The sequence below is a fragment of the Scyliorhinus canicula genome, chromosome 9 (genome assembly GCF_902713615.1).
Source record: "Scyliorhinus canicula chromosome 9, sScyCan1.1, whole genome shotgun sequence".
In the NCBI taxonomy this organism is placed as follows: domain Eukaryota; kingdom Metazoa; phylum Chordata; class Chondrichthyes; order Carcharhiniformes; family Scyliorhinidae; genus Scyliorhinus; species Scyliorhinus canicula.
Window position 1 is genome coordinate 144,487,461 of NC_052154.1, and position 25,961 is coordinate 144,513,421.

Here is a 25,961-nt window from a genome sequence, read left to right on the forward strand (position 1 = left end):
ACCCGACGATGCCTAGAGCAATAATCTGACTAATCCTGAATTGGGATAAGGACCCCCACCAATGTGGGTTTTATAGGCCGATCTTGCTCCTCAACGTGGATGCAAAGTTGTTGGCCAAGATACTGTCCAGGAGGGTGGAAGATGTGGTCCCGATGGTTATACACGAGGACCCAATGGGGTTTGTGAAGGGGAGACAGCTGAATATTAATGTGCGGCGGCTGCTCAATGTTATAATGATGGCATCGGCGGATGGGGAGGCGGAAATAGTAGCATCGATGGACGCGGAGAAAGCTTTCGATAGAGTGGAGTGGAGCTACCTGTGGGAGGTGTTGAGGAGATTTGGGTTTGGTGAGGGATTCATTAGCTGGGTGAGGCTGCTGTATAGTGCCCCGGTAGCGAGCGTGGTGACGAATGGGAGGAGGTCGGAAGACTTTAGGCTGTCCCGGGGGATGAGGCAGGGTGCCCCTTGTCTCCCCTGCTCTTCGCGTTAGCGATTGAGCCCTTTGCTATGGCACTGAGGGACTCGAAGAACTGGAGGGAGATTGTGCGGGGGGGAGGGGGGGGGAGGAGCACCGATTGTCACTGTACGTGGATGATTTACTGCTGTACATTGCGGATCCGGCGGGGTGGGGATGCCAGAGGTGCTGAAGATACTTGGAGAGTTTAGAGATTTTTCGGGCTATAAGCTCAACGTGGGGAAGAGTGAGCTGTTTGTGCTGCACCCGGGGGACCAGGGGAGGGAGATAGGAGAGCTCCCATTGAAGAGGGCGGAGAGGAGCTTTAGATATCTGGGGTCCAGATAGCCAGGAGCTGGGGGGCCCGGCATAGGCTAAATTTTTCGAGGTTGGTGGAACAGATGGAGGAGGAGTTTAGGAGGTGGGATGCGCTGCCACTCTCTTTGGCGGATAGGGTCCAGTCAGGTAAGATGACGGTGCTCCCGAGGTTCTTGTTTCTCTTCCAGTGCCTCCCCATATTGATCCTGAAGGCTTTTTTTAGGAGGGTTAACAGGAGTATTCTGGGGTTCGTGTGGGCACGCAAGACCCCGAGGGTGAGGAGGGTATTCCTGGAACGAGGCAGTGAGGTAGATGGGTTGGCGTTGCCCAACCTGTGTGGGTATTACTGGGCTGCAAATGTGGCAATGATCCGTAGGTGGGTGATGGAGGGGGAGGGTGCCGCATTGAAGCGGATGGAGGCGGCGTCCTGTGTGGGCACGAGCTTGGAGGCATTGGTGACGGCCCCGCTCCCACTCCCCCCGGCAAGGTATTCTACGAGTCCAGTAGTGGTGGCTTCCCTCAAAATTTGGGGGCAGTGGAGGCGGCATAGGGGGGAAGTGAAGGCCTCAGTTTGGACCCCGATACGGGGCAACCACTGGTTCTCACCAGGGAGAATAGATGGTGGGTTTTTGAGTTGGCATAGGGCAGGCATCAGGCGGATGGGGGACCTTTTCCTCGATGGGAAGTTTGCGACTTTAGAGTAGTTGGAGGGGAAGTGGGGTCTCCCCCCTGGGAACAATTTTAGATATATGCAGATTAGGGCATTTGTTAAGCGGCAGGTGGCGGAGTTTACGCTACTGCCGCCTAGGGGGGTGCAGGATAGGGTGCTCTCGGGGACGTGGGTTGGTGAGGGCAGGATCTCGGCAATTTATCAGGCGATGCAGGAGGAGGAGGAGGCCTCGGTGGAAGAGCTGAAAGCCAAGTGGGAGGTGGAGCTAGGGGAGGAGATCGATGAGGGGACGTGGGTGGACGCACTAGGGAGGGTGAATTTGTCCTCTTCTTGCGCACGGCTCAGCTGAAAGTGCTGCATAGGGTGCACATGACTGGGGCCAGGATGAGCCGGTTCTTTGGGGGAGAGGACAGGTGTGGTAGGTGTTTGGGGAGCCCAGCGAATCACACCCACATGTTCTGGGCGTGTCTGGCGTTGGAGGGGTTCTGGAAGGGGGTGGCGGGGACCCTGTCCAAGGTGGTCGGCTCCAGGGTGGAACCGGGCTGGGGGCTCGCAATCTTTGGGGTAGCATCGGAGTGGGGAGTGCAGGAGGCGAGAGAGGCCGGCATTCTGGCCTTTGCGTCTCTAGTAGACCGGCGTAGGATTCTTTTGAAGTGGAGGGACGCGAGGCCCCTGAGCCCGGAGGCCTGGGTTAACGACATGGCCGGGTTCATCAAACTGGAGAAGGTTACGTTTGCCCTGAGGGGGTCAGTACAAGGGTTCTTCCGGCGGTGGCAGCCCTATCTCGATTTTCTGGCGGAGGGTTGGAGGGTGGTCAATCTCAGCAGCAACCCGGGGTGGTGGTGGTGGTGGTGGTGGGGGGGCGGGGGGGTCAGGGATCTGTTAAGGGGGTTTGTTTTTGCGACTGTTTGTCTGCTACTTTCTTGTTTTTTTGTATTGTTATTAATTTATTGCTTTGTATTGGGGTGGTGGGGGGGGGGGTTTCTTTCTGTTTATTTTTGTACTCTGTTTATTTTATTGTTGGGAGAAAATTTGTAGTTGAAAAATTTGAATAAAAATTATTTAAAAAACAAAGAAGTGCAATAAGGTAGAGACAGCAACTTTAGCAAGAAGTTTTTGTGGGCAACACAGGAGAAGATGGCAGAGAGTAGGGGAGACGCTCTGCCCACCCACAATGATCTACGGAGCAGCTGGTGGAATTTAAACAGAGGAAGGAGGCCTAGGAGGACCTGGCTAAGGTGGTGGAGCCACTTCATGTGGCATTGAGCACGTGGAGCAGAGGCAGGAGACACAGGACCTGGCGATCCAAAAGATGGAGGAGACGGTGGGAGAGCATGAGGATCGATTGACCTCACTGGAGGCAGAGATCGGGATGAGGACGAGCATCCAGAAAAGGCTGAGGGATAAGTTAGAGGATCTCGAGAACCACTCCAGGAAGCAAAGCCTTCAGATCGCAGGGATGCCTGAAGGCATTGAAGGTTCGGAGGTCGCCAAGTACCTTGCGAGCATGCTGAGAAGCTGATGAGGGAGGGGGGGTCTTTGACCACCCTCTCAAGGTGGATTGAGCGCACAGGGCGGTGAGTAGGTGGCCTCAGGTGGAGGGTTGCCGAGGTCGATGGTGGCTTGGCTACATTGTTTCCTTGACAAGGAGAAGATATTGAGGTGGGTGAAGTCCTAGTCCTAGAAGTGCACTATGGAGGAGAATGAGTTGCGTATCTGTCAGGACCTGGGAGCAGAGTTGACCAACTGGAGAGCCGGGTACAACCGGATCAAGGCTGCCCTCGACAAGAATGGGGTGATGTTTGAGATTCTGTACCCTGCTCGTTTATGGGTTATGCACCAAAAGCAAGAGTTTTATTTTGACTCGCTGGTGGATGTGAAGGACTTTATGAGGGACTATGGACTGGGAGAAGTATTGAACTTTGGAGTGATGTTTTGCTTAAAATTAGGGCGCACAGTGTGGATGGATTGGCAAGTGGGGGGAGTGGTGAGGTTGAGTGTGCCTTTTGTTTTTCCTTGTTTTTTGGTGTTTGGAGCGATGGGGGAGTGAGGGGCGGATTGGGGGAATGAAGGGTATTCAGAGGCCCCGGGTGGGATCCACCATGCCAGCTGGTGGGGCTCGTTAACGAGGGCTAAATGGGGGGTTGCCAGGAGGAGGGAGTGGGGGGGTAAAGAATGGGTTGATTTTTGTTTGTTATGGGGAAGGGGGTAGGGGGAGGGATGCTGACATGGGTGTGATTGATGTGGCGCAGTTGGTTGGGGAGAGATGGCGACAGGCAACTTGGGGTGGGCCTGGAAAAATGCAAGACGTGGACTAGGGGAGCTGGCTAAAGAAGCGGTATGGCTGATTGGCAGGGGAAGGGGGTAGTGGGGCCCCTGACCAGGCTGGTTACTTGGAATGTGCAAGGATTGAATGGGCCAGTTAAATGGATGCGTGTTTTCGCACACTTTAGGAGTTTGATGGTGGCCGTTGTCATTTCTTCAGGAGACGCACATGAAGCTGGGAGATCAGATGAGGCTGAGGACGGGATGGGTGTGGCAGGTGTCCACTCAGGGTTGGACATTAAGACGAGAGGGGTGGTGGTGCTGGTCAACAAGAAAGTGGCCTTTGAGATTGCAGTATTGCAGCTGACTCAGGGGGCAAAATACGTGATGGTGGGGACACTTGTGCCCCCGGTGAACGTTTATGCCCCAAATTTGGATGATGTGGGCATTAGGAGGTGGGTGTTAGGGAAGACCCCTAATCTGGACATGCACTGGCTAATAATGGGGGGCAATTTTTTTAAATGTATTTTATTACAAACATGTATCAAAACAGATTACAGTAAATAAACACCCCCATGGGGGACAATTTTAACAGAGCTTTGGATTTGAGGATGGACTGGTCATGTTCCAGGTCATTGAATGTATCGGCGGTGGCGAGGGAGCTGAGGCAGTTCATTGACCATATGGGAGAGGGCGGACGGGTGGAGGTTTGGGAGGCCGAGGGGAAGGAATTCTCGTACTTCCCGCATGTACACCCTGGTGGACAAGGCGCTGTTGGCGGGGAAGCTGACTCAGAGTATTCGGCAATCATGGTCTCTGACCACGCGCTGCACTGGGTAGATTTGAGGGTGGTTCAGGGGGAGGTCGGGCGGCCACAGTGGGGGTTGGATGCGGACTTGTTGGTGGATGAAGCGGGGTGCAAGAGGATGAGGGAAGCCATTTAAGGGGATGTGGAGTGGAATGACAAGTGGGAAGTCATAGCCTCCATGCTGTGAGAGGAACTTAAGGCAGTAGTCAGGGGCAAATTTATCTTGATTCAGGTGCAGAGGGAGAGAGTGGAACAAGAGGAGAGAGTGAGGCTGGTGGATGAGATTTTGAGGGTGATCAGAGGTATTCAGTTGCACCAGAGGAGGGGCTATTAAAGGACAGATGGAGGTTCCGATGGAGTTTGGAATGGTGTCCAGTAGGCAGTAGGGCAATTGCGGAGGTTCAAGAGGGACAGTGTATGAGTATGAGGAAAAATCGAGCAGGATATTGGTGCAGCAACTGAGGAAGCTAGTAGTAATGAGGGAAATTGGTAAGGTGAGGGATGAGAGAGGCAAGGTGATGTTGGACCCAGAAGGGGTGAATGGGGTGTTTGAGGCCTTTTACAGAAGGGTGCATGATTTGCAGCCCCTGCCTGGCAAGGAGGGCATTAGGCGGTTCTTGGAGTACCCAAGCGTGGAGGGGGACAAGATGCAGGGGTTTGGGGTCTCGATTGGGCTAAGGGAGGTGATAGACTGCATAGGCTAAATGCACACGGGGAGGCCCCAGGGCCAGATGGGTTCCCAGCCAGGTTTTACAAGGTGTTTGGTGCGGAGCTAGGGCCCCTGCCAGTGGGGATGTATAATGAGACAAGGAGGAGGGAGGAGCTCCCCCCCATATTGTCGCAGCCATCCACTTCATCAAAAGGACGCAGAGCAGTTGTGTCATACCCCTGATTTTTCTTCTAAATGTAGATACGAAGGTGAAGGTGAAAGTGAAGGTGTTAGTGTCGCGGATAGAGGACTATGTACTGGGTGTGATAGGGGAGGACTAGACGGGGTTTGTGGAGGAGTGGCAATTGTCTGCAAATGTGCGCAGGTTGCTCAATGTCATTATGATGCCTTTGGAGGGGCAGCAGGTAGCCGCACTGGTGGCAATAGATTTGGAGAAGGATTTTGATTGGGTGGCATGGGCATATTTGTTGTAGATGCTGGGTCAGTTCGGGTTAGGCCAGAGTTTCGTGGATTCGGTTTGGCTGCTGTAAAGGGCGCCGATGACATGTGCTCAAATGAATAGGGTTCAGGGTGCATTGATGGATGAGACAGGGGTCCACGCTCTCCCCATTGCTTTTTACTCTGGCGATAGAGCCATTGGCAATGCTACTTCGGGCATCGAGGGGTTGGAGAGGGATTGACCGGGTGGGGTTGAGCACAGTCTTGTACGCGGGCAGTCTTCGGTTATATATTTCGGACCTGGTGGACAGCTTTAATAGGATCATGGAGATCTTGAGGGAATTTGGCCATTTTTCAAGGTATAAATTGAATATGGGTAAAAGCGAGGTGTTGCCGGTGTGCTCGGAGGCAGGAGAGGAGGTGGGGGAGTTGCCTTCCCGGGCGGCGGGGGCATGTTTTCGGTATCTTGGGATTTAGGTGGCGTAGACCTAGGAATAGCTGCATAAATTGAATTTGGCACGTCTGGTGGAGGGAATTTTAAGAGGTGGGATGAGTTGCTGCTGCCACTGGCTGGGGGCATGCAGACGGTTAAAATGACGGTGCTGCCCAGGTTCTTGTTCGTGCTCCAGAACGTCCTCATCTTTTTTCCCCCCAAGTGCTTTTTTTAGGAAGGTGAATGGGATAATTTTGGGGTTCATGTTTGGGGGGGAAGACCCCGTGGGGTGGGAGGAGGGTGTCTTTATAGAGGGAACGGGGGTACTGACGTTGCCGAGTTTGATGAACCGGTCGGCAAATATCGCAATGTCTCTATCCGTCAGTGTGTCTTTCTCTCCAAGGCTCTTCTGGTGGTTCCTGGAGGTGGTTCCCTGGTGGAATTCCTGTGGTCTGTCTTTGTCTTAGGAAATGGGCAGCGGAGATGGAGTCAGTGTGGGAGTGGATGGAGGCTGCATCCTATAGAGGGGCAGGTTTGAGGGCACTGTTGTTGGCGGCCCTCCCATTTTCGCCAGACCGATATTCTGTGAGCCTGGTGGTGGTCTCAGCGTTGCAAGTTTGGAATCAGTGCAGGCAACACTTTAGGTTGTCGCTGTGGGGACCGATATGTGATAATCTCAGGTTTGTACCGGTGGGGCTGGATCCAAGGGTCCGGGGATGGTGGCAGTGAGGATAGAGTACTTCAGGGACTTGTTGGTTAGCGACACGTTGGCAAGCCTGGAAGGGCTACAGGAAATGTACGAGTTGCCTAAGGGGAACGGCTTCAGATACTTGCAGGTGAGGGACCTTTTGACGATAGAGATGCCGTCCTTCCCAGGGCTGCCGCCTCCGATGTTGCAAAATAATCTGTTGGCCGAGGATGACATTGGGGAGAGGAGAATGTCAGACATTAATGGAAAGTTGATGGAGAGGGAAGATGCTCCGGTGGAGGAGGTCAAGCCACAAATGGGAGGAGGAGTTGGGTGGGGAGGTAAGGGCCAGGCTGTGGAAGGAAAGGGCTTCCTGGCAGAGGTGAACGCGTCCTTGATGTGTGCGAGGTTGAACCTCATCTAATTTAAAGCGGTGCATTGGACTCACATGACGGTTGTGAGGATGAGCCAGTTCTTTGCAGGGGTGGAGGATAGGTGTGGGTGGTGTGTGAGGGGCCTGCGAATCACATCCACTTGTTCTGGGTGTGTCCAAAGATGAGGGGTTTCTGTCAGGGATACTCGGATGTCCTGTCCGAGATTCTGGGTATAAGGGTGGCCCCGAGTCTGGAGGTGTAATTATTTGGAGTGCTGGAAGATCCGGGAGACCAGGTGGGGCGAGAGGCCGATGCCTTGGCTTTTGTCTCCCTGATAACCCAGAGCTGGCAGGACCTGGAGCTGCCAAAGACGTGGGTGTAGGTGAGCGACCTGGCAGAATTGCTGCACTTGGAGAAGGTTAAGTTCACCTGACAGGGAGCGGAGGAGGGGTTCGCCTGGAGGCGGAAACCATTTATCAATTTCTTTAAGGTGAATTAAAGTGTCAGCGGAGGGCGGGCGGGTGCCTAGGGGTTTGTTTTTATTGTTTAGAGGGAGGGGGATGGGGGTGAAACTAATAAGGCAGGGAGAATTGTGGGCTTGTTATCAGGGGTTGTAGTGGACCTTTGTTCCTGTGGATTTTTGGTTTTCTGATATTTCTAATTAGATATGCAAAATGCCTTTAATAAGAATTTAAAATAAATAAAGAAAGAAATAAAGAAAGAAAGAAAATTCATATCATATTCTAGCTTGGTAATTGTGTTACTGGTCTAGTAATCAGAGGCCTTTGACCTAGCATCATGAATTCATAATGGCAGCTGGAAAATTTTAATTCAATTTATTAAATGAACCTAGAAGGATAAAGCTTGTATCATTATTGGTAAAGACTCATCTGATTCATCAATTCCCCTTTAGGGGCGGAAATCTGCTATCCTTACCTGGTCTGGTCTGATGTATGACTCCAGACCTACAACAAAGTGGCTTAACTGTCCTGTGTAATGGCCTAGCAAGCAATTGAATTACATACAAGAAGGACGTTCATAATGACATTCTTGATGATGATAATTACACTTATTTCCAAACAAATATTTAAAATTGCACATTGTTACCAAAGCAGGCAGGTATCAGCTATCTTGAGGATGATCAACTGTTGGAAGAAAATAGAAGAAGGAAAAAGTTAGTTATACCACAGAAGCACAGGAAATAACCCATTAGTCAGCCATGGACACAACAACAACACGGATCCTTGACATAAAGGATTTGAAAAGTTCTTGTGTTATGATTGAGATAAAACTTCCTTTGGAAGTAGATGTGGGGGATGCAGATCAAGGTTATACAAATTCACTATTATTAGAAACATTTTGACAGGATACCATATAAACATATGATTCTAAGCTGGCAGGCAAACAGATAACAGATATATAATGGCAGCCCAGCACTGCACACAAATGTTAAGACACATTACTTGCATTGTTCTAACATTCAAAATCATAGAGGTACCTCACATTTCTGGCTAAATGCCATTTTTTTAGAACGCAGTTGATGCCGAGGTTTTCCAATATTGTTGAGAAATATACGGCGTGACACATTTAAAATAGTAGAAAGGTCCAACAGGGAAAGACGCCATTCAACCCATTGTCCTTGGCCTGCTCGGAAAGGTGGGGAGTCAGTTAGCTCAATTGGCTGGGTGGCTAGATGGTGATCTGAAGAGGTGCCAACAGCATGGGTTCAATTCCTGTACTGGCTAAGATTATTCACAAAGGCCCCACCTTTTTAACCTTGCCCCTAGTCTGAGGTGCGGTGGCTCTCAGATTTGTCAGTTCTCAAAGGGGAGAGCAGCTTCTGGTCCTCTGAGACTGCTGCATTGCTCTGAAAGATTTATCCAATTAGTCCCACGCCCTCGCTCTTTTCACATAGCCCTGGCATTGCATCATTTTGGTGAATTCACAGATTTTGCAAGAAGAATGAGTCAGCATTTAAAGAATCATGTTGAAACACTCCAATTTCCTCATGGACGGAGGACTAGTTACAGTGTTCATCCTGATAAACGTGGCAGTTTTGATTCACAGTAAAGTCCCAGAAGCATGACTGAGATGAATGACCAGTTTGTTACTATAGGGAGGATTTCCTCTGTACAATATGTGCATAAAAATCATAAATCCATTCTCCATAAATTCTTCAGAGGACCAGAATGACTAGTAAAGCTGTGCTGTGCACATGCACACAGATACCTTTCAATGCCTGGTCTATCAATCTTCCCAAGGCTTGTAGACTACTTACCCTGGTAATAGTCTGAATATAAAGACCTGTTGGTTAGTTTGATAAAACAACTTTGTGATTTGGCTAAAGTAGAGAGAGTTGATGCATCGTCTTTAAGGGTCCTTGATTAAAATAGAAAAGCCATATCTAGGCTAAAACTGCTGTTATAAAATGTAACTGTTCCAGATGCTCCTCCTTGTGTCTGAACTGCAATCTGCTACTTATCCCTTTGCTGCACTACACTCTACAGGTCCCAAATAATACTCCATCCACTTGAGAGTTCTCAGATGATGGATTGTGACACTGTGTCAGGAACAATTGATGCTCTTTTGCATCGTGTGGACTTGAAAGATCTTTCAGGCATTTTAACCTCCCTTGTAGGGTGACTTGGGTTCATTGAGATGTGAAATCTTCAGGAACTGCCATGATCACTTTCATCAATGTGCCAACATAAAGAATGGCACTGACCTCGAGATATGACCATAAAATATTTACTCTGCTTCACTTAGTACTGGAAGTCAGCCTGGATTTTTCTAATAACATATTCTGTGATTGTAAATGATCCATTGGAACATGTGTAAGTCAATTAGCCCCTTCAATCATGTTCCGTCCATTCAATTAGATCATGACTGATCTGAATAATTTAATTGGTTTGTCGATGTTATCATATAAAATATAAGATCAGAACCGATTGTCAAGGTTACTTTATTAAAATTCATTCAAGGGATGTGATCATTGCTGACCATTCCTAACTGCCCTTGAGGAGGTGGTGGTGAGGTGCTTTTTGAACTGCTGCAGTCCATGTGGTATAGATACACCCACAGTGCTGTTATGAAAGGAGTTCCAAGATCTTGACTCAGCAGTTATGAAGAAATAGCATCTGCTGCCCTTGTCCTTCTAGGTGGTACAGATTGTGGGTTTTGAAGTTGCTGTCGATAATTGCTGCAGTGCATCTTGTGGATGGTCAACAATACTGCCACTGTGCATTTGTGGTGGAGTGAGTGGATGTTTAAGGTGGTGGTTGGAATGTTGATCAAGTGGGCTGCTTCATTCTGGATGGTATCAAGAACGTAAGAACTAGGAGCAGGAGTAGGCTATCTGGCCCTTTGAGCCTGCTCCACCATTCAATGAGATCATGGCTGATCTTTTGTGGATTCGGTTCCACTTTCCCGCCCAAACACCATAACCCTTTATTCTTTTATTCTTCAAAACACTATCGATCTTTATCTTGAAAAAGCTTCTTGAATGTTCCTGGAGCTACACATCCAAGCAAGTGGGGGATTATTCCATCATATTCCTGACTTATGTCTTTTGGATGGTGGACTTTGGGGTGGCAGAAAGTGAGTTACTCGCCACAGAATTCTCAGCCTCTACCCTGCTCTTGTAGCCAAAATCCTTACGTAGCAGGTCTTGTTAAGGTTTGAGTCAATGGTAACCTGAGGATGTTGATGATGGTGATGGAAAAATCACTCAACAGCAAGGGGGGCTGGTTAGAATCTGTTGGAAATGTAGCATTTTGATTTGGAGTTAAATAACACTTCATCGTATCTCACAGAAATAATCCCAATGGACTGGCCATAGAATCAATATCATTGGGCAGTTACTGCTTTTGCACTCAGAGAGGTCCCTTGAACAGCAATGACATGAATAACTAGTTACTCAATTTTAATAGAGAGAGCAACATTTGGTAGGAATACTCTCACCATTCTTCAATGGTATTGTCTTTGCATTACTAGTCCAGTGACAATAAACTATGTCACTGCCTCTCCATAGCGAACTCTGGGGTTCCAGGTTCAAATCCCGCAACTGCAGATGGTGAAATTTAATAAATATCTGGAATTAAAATCTAGTGATGACCATAAAACCATTGTCAATTGTAGTCAAAACCCATCTCGTTCACTAATGTCCTTTAGGAAAGGAAATCTGCTGTCCTTACCTGGTCTGGTCTATATATATCCCAGAACTAGTAATGTTCTAGTTTTAAGTCCCACTCCAGTAGTTTAGTGGATAAATCAAGATCCGACACTCGGATTCAAAGCTGAAGGAGTGCTGCACTTTTGGAAGTCACAAGATCCGCAAGAATTAGAGGTAGGAGTCGGCCATTCGGCCCCTCAAATCTGCTCCACCATTCGAATAAATCCTGGCTGATCTGATTGTGGCCTCAACTCCACTTTCCTGCCCATTCCCCATCATTAACTTTAACTCCCTTGTCAATTAAAAATCTGACTCAGTCTCGAAAATATTCAATGACCCAGCACCCATTGCTCTCTGGGGAAGATAATACCAAAGTATAATTACAAAGTATAAAAATTCTTATCGCAGTATGAAATGGGAAACCCCAGGGGCTGGATACTCCGCTCCCCGACACCGAAATCGTGTTCGGCGATGGGGCGGAGAATCCGTTTTGGCACCAAAATTGGGAGGGGCGCCGGTTTTTAAATTCTCCACCCCCTGAAAAGCGTCACTCTCGAGGAGTGTGCCGCACCGATTATCCACCGCCTCAGGCCATTGCCATGATGCTCCATCCCCGACCTGCCGAGTTCCCGATGGCGTGGCACTCTCATGGTCCCAGCCATTCGAGAACCTCGCTTGGCGGCTGGGGAATCAGTCCGGGGCTGCCACAGTCAGGGGAGGGCCGATCCACAGGCAGGAGGGGCTTCATTCGGGGCTGGGGGAAATGTGGGCATGCAGTCGGGGGCGTGCGAGCGGTCGGAGGAGGGCACTACTTTAGCGGTCCAGGTCCGCGGGCTGGGTCCGCCATGGAGCACGCGTGTCCACTGCAGGCCGCCACCGTGCGCATGCGTGGCTCCAGAATTGGAAGTGCTGAGGGCCGTATCGGCAGCCAGAGCTGCGATCTCAACGCTGCCTCCCTGCTAGCCCCCAGCAAAACGGTGAATCGGTGGCCGGCGTTTACACGCAGGCGTGGGAACATAGTCTCCAAAACGGAGAATCCAGCCCATAAATTTTGTTCTTGTTCCACCCACAAGGGGAAAACATTCTTTCAGTGTCCACCCTGTCAACTTGGCTCAGGGTCTTATAGGTTGCCCTAAAATCACCTCTCATTTTTCTAATAGCCAAAGGGTATACGCCCAACTTACTCACCCTTTCTCATAAGATAACCCCATCATCACAGGAATCAGTCGTGTGAACCTTCTCTGAACTGCTTCTAATGCAATTACATCCTTCCTTACATAAGGAGACCAAACCTGTATACATACATGTGCTCCCCTTTGGATGTTAAACTGAGATCCCCATTTTCCTTCTTGGGTGATGTAAAAAATCCCACTGCATTATTTTGAAGAAGAGAAGGAGGGTTTAAACTCAGTGTCCAGCCAATGTTTATCCCACAATCAATATCACCACAAAAGCAGTTCATCTGGTAATTACTACCCCATTGCTGTTTGCGAAAGCTTGCAATGTGAAAATTGGCTGCTGCATTTCCTACATTACAATGTTAACTACATTGATGTACTTCTTTGGCTGTAAAGTGAAAAGTGCTATATAAATGCAAAACGCTCTTTGTACAAATTTTCACACGTTTGTTCATAAATGGTACTAAAACAAATCTCAGGGTGCACTGGCCAAAACCATTGTTTCAAGTCTATCAAAGTATTTTTACAATTGCCACTTGGGATGTTCCATGTAATGCCAGTAAATTTATTGGAAATGCTTCTATGCTGCTAGATCATGTAAAACTGGCAAGTGTGGGTGGGTTCATTGTTATAATTAAAGTTTTGTATCATTGCATGACTAAATGTTACAAAAGTTCTTGTATAACTATCCGGCACTAGGGTACAATCTGTCCTACTAAATCAGCTATGTGATCTTTGAAGCAGTTATGTTAATAGTGAGGATACACCATACTCTCTGTAGGAAAATACAGTGGAGAATTTAATTTTTTTAATGTTAATAGTCTGGAACATAACACTGGCCTAGAATAATAAACCACTGTCTATACGGGATTGTACTTACAGGTCGGTTTGATACCACCACTGTGTTCGTGCCAAAAGGTTGAGAGTTTGTGACCCCTTTCAGATTTAACTCACAATCTGTCTGGCACTTCAACGAGAGCTATCCTTTGGTTTAGATATTCAACTAAAACCCCACCTGGAGGATGTTAAAGATCTCAAGACTCCTCTTGAAGAAGAGGAGGGGGTTCTCCTGATGCCTTGCCCAACGTTCTTCAACAGAACAAATGTCAGATTGGCCTGTCATTCATTTCACTGTTATCTGTGGGATCTTGCTGTGTGGAAGCTAGCTGTCATGTTTTCCTGTGTTATGGTGGTGATCGCATTAGGATAAAAAGCAATTCAAGTAGAGGGCTTTGAGATTTTTCTTAGGGATGTAATTCAGTCTTTTATAAACTGCTTGCTAAATATTTTTGTTGCAATTTATTGAACCTTGGAGTAGGGATATAACTGTGAAAATATACTTAGCTTTCATTAAATTCGCCACTCTAATACAATACTTCAACAATATTATACATTGATGACAAATTACACTACTTCTTATGACACTGGTTTCTCTGGACGTCCTTTCACACATTATGCGTGTGCTCATTAATGAAGAGTACAGAGCGCATGCCACTTCAACACAGGACTACTAGCATGCCAAATAATGGAAGCAGCATGTGACAGGCCGAGCTAAGTGATCCCAGAACCAATGGATCAGATCGAAGTTCTGGAGTCCTGCCACATCCAGTCATGAATGGTGGTGAACTGTTAAACAACTCACTGGAAGAGGAGGAAGCTCCACACATATCCCATCCTCAATAAGGGAGGTGCCCAGCACATCCGTGCAAAAGACACAGCTGAAGTATTTTCAAGCAGCTACAGTCCGAGGTGCTGAGTGAATGATCCATTTTAACCTCTTCCCAAGGTCTCCAGCACCACAGATGCCAGTATTCAGACAATTCAATTCACTCCACGTTTTATCAAGAAACAGCTGAGGGCACGAGACACTGCAACGTTCCTGACAACGTTCCGGCACTAATACTGAAGACCTACGTTCCAAAACTAGCCACGTTCCTAAGCCAAGCTGTTCCAGTACAGCTACAACATTGGCATTTACCCAACAATGTGAATAATTGCCCAGGTCCACAGAAAGCAGGACAAATTCAACCCGGCCAATTACCACCCCTTTAGTCTCCTCTCGCTCATCAACAAAGTGATGAAAAGTGCCATTGACAGTGACATCAAAGTGGTCCTTTTGCCAGGGCCACTCATTCATGTGTGCCATGGACTTTTAAATAGAAAGAAAAATCCTCAAAAGGCAGTGGATGCAGAATCTTTGAATAGTTTTAATGCAGAGCTAGATAGATTCTTGATTATTAAGGGGTGAATGGTTATCGGAGGTAGGCAGCAATATGGGGTTGAGGTTACAATCAGGTCAGCCATGATCTTATTGAATGGCAAAGCAGGCTCCAGGCATCGAGTGGCCTACTCCTAATCCTAATTTATATGTTTCTATGTTTAGATAATTAGAAGAATAGATAGGGCAGAAAGAGAGAATTTATTTTCGTTGGTGGAGGAGTCCAGGAAAAGCATACATAGACTTCAATTTAGAATAAGATGGTCAAAGGTGATGTCCACAATCAGTTCTTCACACACAATGTAATAGAAATCTGGAACAATTCTCTAAATAGCTGTTGGAGCTTTGGGGGGGGGGATTAAAATGTTCAAACCTGAGTTTGACAGGTTTTTATTAGGCCAGGGCATTAAAGGTGCTAGAACTGAGGTAGATTAATAGAGTTAAGATACAGATCAACCATGATCTAATTGAATGGTGAAACAGAGTAGAAGGACTGAATGATCCCCTCCTGTTCCTTTCTCTTTTAAGCAAATTGGCATACACATGAATCCCAGTGCTGAAAAAGAAGCTTCTTCCATTTAAATCCTTGATATTACTGATAAATTATTTTCAATAATAAATCATTTAATAAACTCCAAATATAAACATTTTTGTTAATTAATATTACTCCTATTAATCATCATTCCAGTGATCACAACAAGCAGTTATTTTCAAAGCAACAAGAATTTGCCTCGTTAAAACGTTCCATGACGTGGAAAAACTTGAATCTTTTATATGACTTAGTTTAACAAAAAAGTGACTGCTTGGAAAAGAAAAATGGATTTTATGTAAACAATGTCTGGTGATTGCGGCATGTCATCCACAGGATAATGCACAATCAAACTGTCACTAACTTCCTGCTTCAAAAAGAGATAAATTCTTGGGCGATTCATAAAAGCTTTAGTTCAGACATGTGACCTGTTAGAAGCCTCACTTCCGATGCACCTAAGAAGGTTCTTAATCGTATATGTGAAATTTACTGCACAACTGCGACTGTGGCACATAGGAGTCCTGAGCTAAATCCTTTCTGGACTCAGATTGACGCATGGGTTTTCACATCCTGGACTGACTGTCAGAGCTGCTAGCCGCCTCCTAGCAGGATGTGCATCTTTGGATTTCAGTGTTATTGCAGAGTAATTGGTGTTTCTCTAAAACTTATGGAGAACTCTTGTATATTTTCTCTTGGGGAGTGGGGCAAGAGAGAGGCTGGGTGATCTATTTTGGGGCATAGAAATGTGGATTAGAGAGAGGGTTAGATCAATGACTGAACTAATAAAATCCCATTATGCCCTGGAGCAGCAGGGCTCGAGATGCTTGCAGGTTGAAGATTAGCAATATACAATTCTATTTATTGGGCTAGGGTGGATAGTTGGTTGGACAGGGGTGTGTGCTGTTGGATTGATGTTGTATAAGTTGATTCGTGTAAGTATTTGGCCTGATTACAACTTTACTTTCTTGTCTTTCCTATAGGCTTGTTACTGCCTATACTGCAGCCTCTTCCACACCAGAATGGCAGCAAAGTATTAAGTGGTGTGCTCTCCTTTGCAAATGAAATTGATTATGGATGCCAAATAGCTAGGATTGTATTTTAGTTCTTCCACTATCTGTTTGCAAAATCCCTGTCTCAATTAAAGGAGGGCAAGAAACTCAGTCTTGCTGCCAGACAAGCTTACATCAATCATCGCAGCAACCCCCCCCCCCCCCCCCCCCCCCCAACCTCTGGCCCATCAAACTTCTGCCACACCTGGAGAAAATTTAGTAAATTGGTTTGAGATGTCCAGCTCAAGCAGATGCAGAGATTTAAAGCTTCTTTTAAACAATAAAGTATAGATGCAGAATAATGGATACCAGGAGTAAGTTACAAGGCTGTAATTCATTTGAGATCCTGATGATATCATAAACTGTGAGCGCATCATTCAAGTGGTTCATGAATGCCAGTGGAGTCTGTTGATTGAATTATAACCTGAATGTGGAAGTAAAGACACTATTGGTGGGTAATTCATTTCATTACTCATTCCTGTGCGTCTACTCACTGTGAAAAGTGTTTCAGCTGCTTTTTTATTCTTCACGAGTTCTGTACTCACCTATTTAAATCAACATGAGATGCCACTGTCAAATTTGTTTGCTTAGAATTACAGTGAAATTGGGTAGCTTTGAACTGGCATTTTCATTGTGAAACGCACCTCTATAACATCAGCTTACTCCAAAGTGGTATTATTCACTTGCATCTAGGCTTTACACAGGAGCTGTAAGTCTGGGGTGTACTCATGTACTCATTATACTTGATGAATGACAGAAGTGAGTTGTTTTGCTTTTACATCCTCCCAATGTCCGAAAGTGTTTTACCATCAATTACTTTCTGAAGTGTACCAACTGTTGTAATATAGGCAAATGTAGCAGCCAATTTGTGCAAAGCAAGATCCCACACGCAGAAAAAGAGATAAATGACCAGTTAATCTTTTTGGCATGGGTCCAGGATACTGCTCTTCAAAATAGTGCCACAAGGTCTTATGTGTACACCTAAACAAGCAGATGGAGTGTCTGCTTAACATCTCATCTGAAGGTTAGTACCTCAGTACATCAGTACATCATTCCTTTACTGAAGTGTCAGCTTACACTGTGTGCTTCAGTTCTGGAATAGAGTTTGGACCCGTAGTCTTCATGAGTCAAATCCAAAAGTACAACCAACTGAACCAGCCTGAAACTTGTGCTCACAAAATTGTTTGAGTACAGGTTGAGAAAAAGTTGAAAAACTTTACATTAACTTACCGGAGGAAGACTTTGCTTCACCATACTTCACATTTTATATTTTAGGGGCTGGGTTAGCTAAATCGCTGGCTTTTAAAGCAGACCAAGCAGGCCAGCAGCACGGTTCGATTCCCGTACCAGCCTTCCCAGACAGGCGCCGGAATGTGGCGACTAGGGGCTTTTCACAGTAACTTCATTGAAGCCTACTCGTGACAATAAGCAATTTTCATTTTCATTTCATATGAGAAACTAACGATGAACTTTAAACTCAGATAATGAGGGATATGCAGAGAATGGCACAATGTTACCTGGGGGAAGGTACAGCAGTTCCTAATGCAGGGCGCTTAAATGGCCAAATAACCTAACTGTTTTATTGCAACTTTCAAATGGAAATCACACAGATAATCTGTGGCTGAATATTAGCTGAACTTTTGGTGTGTGTATTTATTAATCATACATAAGAAAATATAAATAAAACCAATCTATCTTGTTTACTATTTTAACATTAGGACTCATTCACACTTCCTCTTGGTTTAACATGTTCTTTTCCTGAGGATCTTCCTTATTCCCGCTCAGACTTCTCTCAATGTAGCATCCAGTCTTGATTGTCCCAACGGAGCAAGACACAGAGGCAGGCCCCAAGAGCAATGTCAGGGCAGGGGTTAAACCAATGCTGTTGGTTTTATTCTGCATCATACTTTAGCCATCTAGTTAACTGAGCTAATGAATTCCCCCTCAGACTGCACTTTCCCTTTAAACCCCATGTTTAAGATGATTAAATCGGCTAATTCTCTAATTTACAGGTTTTTATTTTGATGGTGTACTACGCTTTAGGAACATAGGAATGGGAGGAGACCATTTTGCCCCGCAAGTCTGTTCTGCCTTTCAATTAGATCATGACTGACCTGCGACTTAATTCCATAAAGCTGCTGTTACCTCATACCCTTTAATACCTTGGGCCAGCGAAAATCCATCAATCTCAGATTTAAAATTAACAGCGTCAATTGCTGTTTGCAGAAGAGAGTTCCAAATTTCTATCACACTTTTTGTGACAAAGTGTTTGCTAATTTCGCTCCTGAAAGGTGTGGCTCTAACTTTTTTAATTATACGTCCTAGTCCTAGACTCCCCAGTTAGTGGAAATAGTTTTTTGACCAACCTTATGTTTTCCCCTTGACATGTTCCCCATAATAAAAAAAATCAGTAGGGGAACATTTGAAAACTTAATATTAGTGGGAGGTATCAACCTTGGCTCAGTGATAGTACTTATGCCTCTGAGTCAGAAAGGCTTGAGTTCAAGCCCCATTTCAAGGGTTTGAGCACAGAATCTAGGCTAGCACTTCAGCGCAGAATCAGGGAATGTTGTGCTGTCCAAGTTGCAGTTATTCTGCTGAGATGTTAACTGAGCATCTCCTCTTCTTTCTCAGATGGATGTCAAAGATCACATCACACTATTCAAAGAAGCCAGGGAACTATCCTCAGCATGCTGGACAATATTTATCCCACAACCAATGCTGAAATAATATATGATCCGGTCATTTATCTCATTGCTGTTTTGAAAGCTTGCTGTGTGTAACTTGGTTGTCGTATTTCGTATAGTTCGGCAGTGACAATGTTTCATTTAAAATAAAAGGTACTTCATTGGCTGCAAAGCATTTTGGGATGTCCTGAAGTTGTGAAAGGCGCTATATAAATGCCAGAGGCTGGTTTAGCTCAGTCAGCTAGACAATTGGTTTGTGATGCAGAGCAAGGCCAACAGCACAACCTTCTCAATCTTGCCTCTCACCTGAAGTGTGGTGATTCTCAGGTTAAATCACTGCCATCAACTCTCCTCCTCAAAGGGGAATATAGCCTATGGTCATCTGGGATTATGGATACTTTAATATTAATGCAAGTTTTTTTTCTTTAGGTAGGAAACACTCCCTGTTCTTCAGAATCAAAGAATGTAGGGAACTTTAGTTACACCTTACTTTAATTTCACAAGATATGTACCTAATATAATACTGTGGGCACCTTTTTAATTCTACATGAGAAGATTTTTACTGAACTACTTTAAGTACTGAACAGCAATAATGCAGAGGGCATGTAGTAACTTATCCAGCAAAACAGAGAACATCATCAAAACTTCTTGGATTAAGTTGATTTGTTAAAAGCACACATTGTGTTACCGACGTGCTGTCCAGTACAGAGAATTCTAAAGAGTGGACTAAGATCAGCTTATATTACTGATAGATTTCAATCGTTATATTAAACCCAAAGCTGGATAGCATGCAAATACTTTGGTCAAAAGTTTATTTAATGTATTGCAGAAGATAACCAGTGAGAATGGAGGAGTTGGAGATACTTTTATAACTGGTTTGCGGATTTGTTTGATGCTCTGAACAACAGTTCAACTACAGTCAATTCTGATATCATCTGAATCCCTAGCGTTGTGTCTCATAACAGTCTATTATTTTGTATTTGACCCTGTTCAAATTAAACTAATTCAAAAACTAGATATCAATTTAATGTAACAATCAGCTTGGAAATCAGAGTTTTGTTTAATGCAGTTTTTACCTGTCGATGGCTATAAGTAAATAAATGTTGGATTCTGTGTTAAACCTATTAGCCATAGCTTGGCAGGTAGCACTCTCCCGTTTGAATCAGAAGGTCATAGGTTTGTGCTTTACTACAAAGATTTGAGCACATAAACAAAGATAACTCCACTGGAGCACTGAGGGAGTGGTGCACTGTTGGAGTGCCATCTTTTACATGAGATCTTACATGTTGTAAGATTGCATGACAATGTTTGAAAAAAATAAGGAGATTTGTCCCTGTTTCTGGACCAACATTTAATTATCAACCAATATAATTAAAGCAGATTACCTGGTCATCTATTGCTGTTTGTGAGAGTTTGCTGTGTGTAATTTGGTTGCTGTGTTTCTACATTATAGCAGTGTCAGGTCAGGTGTCAGATGTCTCGATGGGAGAGCATTTTGATGACAGTGACCACAACTCCTTGACCTTTACCATGGTCATGGAGAGGGATAGGAACACACAGTATGGGAAGGTATTTAATTGGGGGCAGAGGAAATTATACTGCTATTAGACAGGAGCTGAGGAGCATAAAGTGGGAACAATTGTTCTTGGGGACATGCACAACAGTGATGTGAGGATTGTTTAAGGAGCACTTGCTGCGAGTGCTGTATAGTTTTGTCCCACTGAGACGAGGAAGGAATGGTAAAGTGAAGGAGCCTTGGGTGACAAGAGAAGTGGAGCTTCTAGTCAAGAGGAAGAAGGAAGCTTAGGTAAGGTGGAGGAAGCAAGGATCTGACTCGGCTCTAGAGGGTTACAAGGTAGCCAGAGAGGAACTCAAAAATGGACTGAGGAGAGCTAGAAAGGGGCATGAGAAAGCCCTGGCAGGAAGGATTAGGGAAAACCCCAAGGCATTCTACACTAGGCACATTACACTAAATAAGAGGATGATCAGAGTGAGAGTAGGGCTGATCAGGGATAGTGGAGGGAACTTGTGCCTAGAGTATGAGGAGATTGGGAGGCCATAAATGAATACTTTGTTTCAGTATTCACTAGAGAAAGGGACCATGTTGCTCATGAGAACAGTGTGATAGAGGTTAATAGATTCAAACAGGTTGATATTAAGAAGGAGGTTATGCTGGAAATTTTGAAAAGGATCAGGATAGATAAGTCCCCTGGACCTGACGGGATATACCCAAGGTTACTATGGGAAGTGAGGGAGGAGATTGCTGCGCTGTTGACGATGGTCTTTGCGTCCTCACTCTCCACTGGAGTAGTACCGGATGATCGGAGGGAGGCGAATGGTGTTCCCCTGTTCAAGAAAGGTAATAGGGAAATCCCTGGGAATTACAGACCCATCAGTCTTACGTCTGTGGTGAGCAAAATATTGTAAAGGATTCTGAGAGATAGGATTTATGATTATTTATAAAAACATAGTTTGATTAAAGATAGTCAGCATGGCTTTGTGAGGGGCAGATCATGCCTCACAAACCTCATTGAATTCTTTGAGGATGTGACGAGACACATTGATGAAGGTCGGGCAGTGGATGTGGTGTATATGGATTTCAGTAAGGCATTTGATAAGGTTCCCCATAGTAGGCTCATTCAGGAAGTTAGGGGCATGGGATACAGGGAAATGTTGCTGTCTGGATACAGAATTGGCTGGCCAAAAGAAGACAGCGAGTGGTAGTGGATGGAAAGTATTCCGCCTGGAGGTCGATGACCAGTGGTGTCTCGCAAGGATCTGTTGTGCTCTTTGTGGTTTTTATAAATGACTTGGATGAGGAAGTGGAAGGGGGGTTAGTAAGTTTGCCGATGACACAAAGGTTGGGGGAGTTGTAAATAGTGTTGAGGGTTGTTGCAGGTGACAGCAGGACATTGACAGGATGCAGAGCAAGGCTGAGAAGTGGCAGGTGGAGTTCAACTTTGATAAATGTGGTGATTCATTTTGGAAGGTCGAATTTCAATGCTGAATACAGGGTTAAAGGCAGGATTCTTAGAAGTGTGGAGGGACAGAGGGATCTTGGGGTCCACATACATAGATCCCTCAAAGTTACCACCCAGGTTGATAGGGTTGTTAAGAAGGCGTATGGTGTGTTGGTTTTCATTAGCAGGGTGATTGAGTTTAAGAGCCACGAGGTTTTGCTGCAGCTTTATAAAACTCTAGTTAGACCACACTTGGAATATTGTGTCCAGTTCTGGTCACCTCATTATAGGAAGGATGTGGATGCTTTGGAGAGGGTACAGAGGAGATTTACCAGGATGCTGCCTGGACTGAAGGGCATGTCTTATGATGAAAGGTTGAGGGAGCTAGCGCTTGTCTCCCTGGAACGAAGAAGGCAGAGAGGTGACTTGATAGAGGTGTATAAGGTGATGAGAGGCATGGATAGAGTGGATAGCCAGAGACTTTTCCCCAGGCCAGAAATGGCTGTCACGAGGGGACATAATTTTAAGGTGATTGGAGGAAGGTATTGGGGAGATGTCAGAGGTAGGTTCTTTACACAGAGAGTGGTGGATGTGTGGAATGCACTGCCAGCAGAGGTGGTGGAGTCAGAGTCATTAGGGACATTTAAGCGACTCTTAGACAGGCACATGGACAGCAGTAAATTGAAGGGGTGTAGGTTAGGTTGATCTTAGATTAGGATAAATGGTCGGCATGACATCGTGGGCTGAAGGGCCTGCACTGTGCTGTACTGTTCTATGTTCTATGTTCAGTGACCATGCTTCAAAAGTGCTTAATTTGTTGTAAAGCCCTTTGAGATGCCCTGAAGTTGTGAAAGGCGCAACACAAATACCAGTTATTTTCTTTGGCAAATGGAGTAGCTTTGTCAGAAAATGTCTGTGAATAGACCTGACAGTCTCCCTTTCAAAGGTTTAACCTTCAATGCTGGAAATATGTTTTGAGAGGAAGTTAATTTTACCGAGCAGGAGTGGCAGAAATCCTCTTGGTCCTTGCTACCAATAATGGATTTGGATTTGTTTATTGTCTCGTGTACCGAGGTACAGTGAAAAGTATTGTTCTATGTGCAGTCCAGACAGATCATTCCATACATGAAAAAAAAAACAGGGCATACATAAATATGCAATGCAAATACATAGACACAGGCATCGGTGAAGCATACAGGAATGTAGTACTAGTCAGTAGAGAAGGTGGCTGACATTGACATACATCTCTGGCAATGAGAGTTGTTACTGGGGTTGGGCAGGAATGAAGAGGGCACCATTCATTCAGGTGTCCACTTCTTCCATTGCCACTGCTATTGTTTCAGGCATTGATGCTGCTTCTATTGGTGTGAAAACAAAGTCAGGTGTTCAGACTCTCACCTCCAATATTGAGAAAACCACATTTGTAAGCATTTTCTGATAAACTGAATAAAATAAAATTACTATGTTTAAAATTGTTCGCAAACAAAGTGCAAATTATACTTCTGCTTCCATTGTACCATAACTAAATTTCAATCGTCTGCCAAACATGAATTATTTCAGAAATTTACATCTTGTACTGCTGTGTGCAGTATTTTTTGAAACATAGCAGATTTGTGCTCTGCGACATTCATTTAAAATGAAGGCAAGATCATTAAGATGTAGTTTTGTTGAGGTTTTGAGATTATTAAAGGATTCAATGGGGTAGATGTATGGAAACTATTTTCTCTGACGGAAGAGCCCAGAACAAGTTGATAGCCCTCAATACCGAGGCCCCCTACTATACTCCCTACACACACATGATTGTGTGGCAAAATTTGACTCCAACTCCATGTGCAAGTTTGCTAATGACATGATCATAGTGGGTCGGATCTTGAACAACGATGAGTCAGAATACAGGAAGGAGATAGAGAACCTAGTGACGTTGTGTGACGACAACAATCGCTCCCTCAATGTCAGCCAAGCTAAGGAGCTCCACCCACGTTGACGCTATGACCAAGAAAGCACAGCAGCACATATAATTCTTCAGGAAACTAAGGGAATTTGGCATGTCCACATCGACTCTTGACCAATTTTTACAGATGCACCATAGAAAGCATCCTATCTGGCTGCATCACAGCCTGGTATGGCAACTGCTCGGCCCAACACCATAGGAAACTACAGAGAGTTGTGAACACAGCACAGTTCATCAGGCGAACCCGCCTCCCATACATTTACTCTGTTTACACCTCCCACTGCCTTCGGAAAGTGGGCAACATAATCAAAGACTCCTCCCACGGGCAGCATGGTGGCGCAGTGGTTAGCAGCGCTGCCTCACGGCGCCGAGGTCCCAGGTTTGATCTCGACTGTGGGTCACTGTCCGTGTGGAGTTTGCACATTCTCCCCGTGTTTGTGTGGGCTTCGCCCCCACAACCCAAAGATGTGCAGGATAAGTCGATTGGCCATGCTAAATTGCCCCTTAATTGGAAAAAATGAATTTGTACTCTAAATTTATTTTTTTAAAAGACCCCTCCCACCCAGGTTATTCACTCTTCTAACTTCTTCCATCAGCCAGGAGATACAAAAGTCTGATAAAATGCATGAACAGATTCAAAAACAGCTTCTTCCCAGCTGTTCCTAGACTCCTGAAATATCCTCATATGGACTGATCTGATATCTTCGCACATCTTCTTTACTGAGTAGTGCTGCACTCCGTATGCTTCACCATTGCATGTGTCTAAGTATTTACAGTGTGTATTTATGTATGTCCTATGTTTTTTATCATGTATGGAATGATCTGTCTCGACTGTACACAGAACAATACTTTTCACTGTACTCGGTAAATATGACAATAAAACTAATCCAAATAACCTTAAAATTAGAGCTAGGCTGTTCAAGGGCGACATCAGAAAGGGTAGTGGAAGTCTGCAATTCTTTCCTTCAAAAAACTGATGAGACTAAACCACTGAATATTTCAAAACTGAGATTGGATGACTTTTGTTAATCAATTGTTAATACGGAACCAAGTTAGGTAATGGAGATAGAGCTGAGCCATGATGGAACTGAAAAACAGAACAGTCTACAGGGCCTGAATGATTTACCCCTGTTCCTGTACCCCTATCAAGCTTTAAGAGCCCAATCCATTATTTTAGATACAGAAACAACCACAACTTATATTTTTATAGTACGTTAACAATGTAAAATGTCTTCACAAGAGAATTATCCAACAGAATTTGACATTGAGTCACATGAGATAATCAGGATGAGGAAAAGCCTGGTGAAAGAGTAAGGAGCATCTTACAGAGGACATAAAGGTAGAGAAAGTTGGAGATATTTAACAAGGGAATTCCAGACATTAGGTTCTTGGCAGCTGGAAGTCTGGCTGCCAATGGTGGAGCAATTAAATTTGAGCTGTGCAAGCTGCCAGAATTTAGGAGTGCAGGTATTGATGATTATTGTAAGACTGCAGGAGATTACAGAGATAGGGAGGTGCAAGGCAATGGACAGATTTGAAAACAAGGTTGAGAGTTGTAAAATCAAGACATTTTTCAACTTGGAGTCAATGTATGTCAGTGTATGCAGGGGTGAATGGGTAAATGGGAATTGGTGCAAATTAGAATCCAGGCACCAGAGTTTTAGATGAACTCAAGTTTATGCAGGATAGAAAATGGGAGTTCAACCATGAATGCAATGGACCAGTCAAATCCAAACTTAACAGTGCATGGATGAAACGTTTACCGGGGGTGTGGAAGGGAGATCTATTTGGGTGATGTTATAGAGGTAGAAGAGAGCAACCTCAGTGGTAGTGCAGATGTGAAGGCAGATACTCGTCTCCAGGTCAAGTGCAGTTAGATGTATCCATCCATCACTTAAAGCTCCAGGCCGATAAACACTCATTCATTTCTTTAAAGGTGCTGTTGTGTATCAAAGTCATAACTTAAATATTGTAATAAAATTGCTTTTTTAAATCTATTGATATCAAAAAGTATAAAAAATAAATGACATTTTGTATTTATTATCAAAAGCAAAGATTCCACCACAACTACTTCATCTTAACCCGTAGACTATTCAAGA

At 45.1% G+C, this 25,961-nt stretch overlaps 1 long non-coding RNA gene across 1 annotated transcript in view; it reads right to left on the reverse strand.

Moving 5' to 3' along the window:
* The window catches only part of LOC119971007, a 67,507-nt gene that overhangs the window by 33,692 nt on the left and 7,854 nt on the right, over positions 1 to 25,961 (reverse strand). The window contains exon 2 of the long non-coding RNA XR_005461717.1: positions 8,227 to 8,264. This is a non-coding gene — a long non-coding RNA (uncharacterized LOC119971007). The remainder of the gene's footprint in view (positions 1 to 8,226; positions 8,265 to 25,961) is intronic.